Source organism: Myotis davidii, unplaced genomic scaffold (assembly GCF_000327345.1).
Source record: "Myotis davidii unplaced genomic scaffold, ASM32734v1 scaffold743, whole genome shotgun sequence".
Classification (NCBI taxonomy): Eukaryota; Metazoa; Chordata; class Mammalia; order Chiroptera; family Vespertilionidae; genus Myotis; species Myotis davidii.
In genome coordinates, this window is record NW_006296221.1 from 196765 (window position 1) to 201533 (window position 4769).

A 4769-nucleotide genomic window follows, 5' to 3' on the forward strand; every position below is an offset into this window, starting at 1 on the left:
CATTATGAAGCCCTCTCCAATGGTAAGTAGCCAAGAGTTTAGTGGGTGAATGTAATTAGAGACAGATTTCAGTGCAGCTTGGATACAGCTGTTTCTGTCCTTCTGGCGCCAGGAGGTAGCCGCGATAGCTCTATGGCCACTGGCAATTTAGCCAATCAGTTCTGCCTCAGTGCACCCAGCTGACCTCCTGCCTCACCGAGATGATGCACCTGCTTATTAAGATGGCTCAAAATTCCAAAATGAGGTCCCCAAACCTCAAAGGCACCTTGAAATATGCACCTCCAATGGCACACCTATCAGGCTTTATCTTATAGTTGTGTTTGTTCTGGGTATATTTGTGCTTTAAGAAGCCACTGGGAAACTTCCTACAGTCAGCCTGATGCTTTCCTGTCACTGCCAGGTAATGGTTTTCACTTCTCCTAGAGAAAGAATTAAAAAACAATGTCAATTATCTATTTTTCTGAAGGATGATGTACACCATTAAGAGAGAGGCTGTCTGCAACAAAGACACACACATGTTTTTTAAACCATGATTTCTTGCTTTTTATGGATACGTAAAATTGGGGGGAAATTTGTTTCTCATTGTCCCAAGTATAATAATATAAAATCATGACTGGATGTCACACGATGGGCCCAAAGTTTCTGAGCCCTGGATAATGCAGTAAATGGGGTAAGAACATCCCTGACCTTGGATAATCATCAGTTGCCTCTGCACAGACTTGATTATAATCTCAGCACCCATCCAACAACAATAAAGCCATATCAACCCCTGGGCTCAATGCTCTGAGGATGGGAAATGTCCCATTTCTACTTAGGGCTGCAAACACTACAAACAGTTCTTGCGTTTATTAAGAAACTGAGGAAGGGAAACCCTTAGACCAGACTTTGTCTTTTGATGTGCAATTTCAGTTTCCTTGTCATCAAGATAACACAGACTAACCTGGTTCCCTGTGTGAAAGAACCACAGAAGGGTACCATTGGGAGCCATCTTGGAGGCTGGCTACCATATTTAGCAAGACCAATAATGCCTGCCCAATGTGATCTCCTCTTTGCTCCTCCTTGTCTGCCTCCAAATTCACCTTGGCCATTCTCCCCATGCAAGCTATGCTATAGTAACATGGTCTTTCACAGTCTCTAGAACACTCTGAAATATACTTTTCCTTAGTTTCTTTGTATTTGTTCTTTCCTATGTCTGGAATGTTTTTTCACCAGTTCTCCAAAAGGATAAATCCTTCTCATCAGTTTAAACATTGGTCAGCTAGGTGTTACCAAACCATCTACTCTAAAGAATTTCCTCAATCATGAGAAATCCTATCACTTATTCCTTTCATAGCACAATTTTACTTATTTTTATTTGCGTATCTACTTATTGTCTTTTTTAAAATATCATAAGCATCCTGAAGCTAGGGACCCTGTCTATCATGTTGTATCTCCAATACTCAGCAGAAAATTGGTGCTCAAAAATATTTGTTGTCTGAATGAAAAAGATAGTCAACAGCTCTTCCCAGTCACCATCCTGTGTTCTAACCACCTTAACCTCTATGTACACAGTGGGTCAGAAGACATTTTTCTAAATTAGGGATGAAGGCTAACCTTAGGACACCTCTTTCCTGCCACATTTCTCCATCTCATGACTCAGCTCCTCTAAACGGTCACAGACAATGAGTTCCATACTAGTTTAGCACCCTTACGTTTTTCCCTACCACTTTCTGGTGTGACACCAAGCTCTCCTTTGAAAGTTTCTAGAATGGCAACTGTAATCAACCCATTACCTTTTAGCTAACCTATCCTTCCTTTCTATTTTTTTTGTTGCTGTTGCTATCTCCCAATGATATTTTTTCCATTGATTTCTTTTTAGAGAGAATGGAAGGGAGGGGTAGAGACAGAGAGAGAAACATTGATGTGAGAGAGACACATGGATTTATTGCCCTCCATGCATGCTCAACCAGGGCCAGGTACCAAACCTGCAACCAACGTCTGCACCCTTAACAAGAATTGAACCTGAGACCCTTTAGTCCACAGTCTGATGCTCTAACCACTGAGAAACTGGTTAGGGATAACCTAACCTTTCTTGCTCTGTTGTACATAGTTTCTGTCCAGTTGCCTCATACGCAATTTCCACTGCTCATACTAATCTCCTCAGTTAAATAATTTAGTGTGTTTTGTCTGTGTGGGCTTTCAATCTCAGCATCACCCAAGGATATCAAATTCCTGACCTCTCTGGGCTCCTCATTCTGCAGACTTGTGCCAAGCTTGGCTCCACACCCACACTCAGCCAGAACGCCCAGCATCCCAGCCTGGGTCCAGTAATCAAGCACCAGCCCCAATTTGAACAATGTAAGATGTTCAGACAACAGCTTACCCCTTGTGTTACTACGGCCTCTTGTTCTCTAGAGATAGTATCATTTGAACTCCCACCTACAAGGTTTTCAAACACTAAAATTCTTTGATTACCTTTCTTCCATTGGCTTTACTCAGAGCGTAACTGCTGATCTTATCAGGAACAAGATCTGCAGAGACACTTCATTGACTGTTTACTCCTTGCACCCTAACTCTGCATTGCAAAGTGGAATATGCCCTTAGATCTAGGTTCTAGTCCAAATTCTAAACTGATCCTCAGCTTCCTGACCTGTGAAGTAATAATATAAGCTCAGATGCTCTCAAAAGACTTCCTGAGTTCTAGAAGTGTACTATATAATATCAGCGCACATGTGGCTTTCCCTAATTATTTTTTAACTTTGATCCTTTAGATACTGAACCCAGATGCCAGTTCCTTCAGCAACGTGCATGAGAGCTACAGCCCCATTTCCCTCCTGGATGTGCTCCCTTGATGCACAGCCTCCTAGCTCTGCTGGATTCTTCATTTCCCTTCTTTCCTGAGAAATGTCTCAGCAGCAGTGTCCACAAAGGCAGGCAGTTCCCCATGGGGAGACTTGTTCTAACCTAGAGGCCTTCCTACAAATCGCCATTGCCACGGTTGCCCCCACTCATTAGCATGGCTGGACTTTCTAATTACAGAGGCATAGATTTTGTCACATTCAGGGAAGGTTGAAGGGCTACTCTATAACTCCCCGGATATTTCCAGGGCCAGAAAGAAAAAAAAGAGGGAAAACAAGTAAGAAATCTCAACTGTTTTAACCGAAAGTCAAAATGTAGATATTATGCCCCGCTTTTTAAGTCATTATTGAAAGGCATTTCCAACCATATTCTTAGAAGCAGTTTACATAAAATGTTTTAAGTTTTCTTTGCTTTTATGGTTAATAAACCAGAAATTTTGTGTAAGGCTTGGACTCTCAAAATGAGAGCCGGAGTCACACTCAGGAATTGTTAAATACTTATTGACTAAAAAAGCAAATAAGAAAATAATATTCTGTACATATTACATTAAATTTTTTCAGCCACATTACCTGAACTTCCTCCATAGCTTTCTGTTATATTTCGGGTATACAAGGAATCAAAAGATGACTATATCATCTTTACTAGTAAGCAAAGTATCTTATCTTTGTTTGTAATATTTTATTTAATAATGGTGCCTAAACACCAGAGTCTTTTAAACTCTACATATACACACACACCACAACCTTTCCAGTACCGAACACATCTGCTTTCCTTACTAAGCAATAACTGACGAGCAAAAATACAGTCATTTTACTCAGGCTTCAGGTGCCTCAGGAAACTTTTTAAGTTTTGTGACAGTGATAAGAGGTTGGCCTTCTTGACTCTGAACCTACTTTCTCTTAAAACAACTTGTGTCAGAAAAAAACTTTTTTCTAATCTTTTTTATTAAATCCTCCCGATATTTTTCTATAGAAAAACCAAGAGATATAGCTCAGAGTGTGTGCTTAAAGAAGCCCACTTGTGCGTTCCTATCAGAGGTTTTAAACTAAGAGGATTTCTTCAAAGCCTGCATGAAAGAGTCTTTTAGTTATGCAACGTATGGAGAGAAATAAAATGTCTCAAAATTATCTCCTCTGGAATGCCAGTCCCTTCTGCCTCCTACTGCCACATTTCAGCTATAATGCCATCTGTTTAAATCCATTATTAATCATTTAACTTTTCCTTTGGGGTTGTTAATTGTTGTTAATCTGCCTTCCAGACAGGTTAAAGTCGTGCAAGCAAATGAACAACTAAAGGCAGGAAATATATTTCACTAGCCTGTTTCATTGTCATAACTCATCCAATTATTTTTAATAAAATGATGGTTATTTAAAAGACTGGTTAGAAAAAGCTAAGTAACTTTGGGGAATTTAAGAAATAGTTCCTTTAAAAAGTGTATTAAGTAGGTTTGAAAAATGTGATTTCCTTAGTATTAAGATACTATAGTTTTATATAGGTATACAGATGACAGATCAAGGCTCCATACAATAACCACTTACATTAAGATAGTAGCATTATTAAGATATTGTTTTACTTTGTGGAATATATCAAACTAGTTCATACATATATTAAATATCAACTGCTTTACCCTGAAAAAGGAATATGTATCATGTATCATGTATCCCAAATGTTAAAAAGGAAGTTTAAAATGGCAAAAACATGAACATATAAAATTTTAAAATTTTGATTTATTGAAACCATTCCCGTAGTTATTTCAGATTTTTCTACAAGCAAAACCTATAATATGCTATATGTGTTTTTGCATTATCCAAGAATATTACCCCAAACTGAGTTCTAGGTCTCTTTCTTTCTCCCCCTATAGTTAGTCATGCCTTCATTTGTTTCTATAGTATTTACTAGTACTTGCTTCCTGGCTTAGAGTACCTGTGATA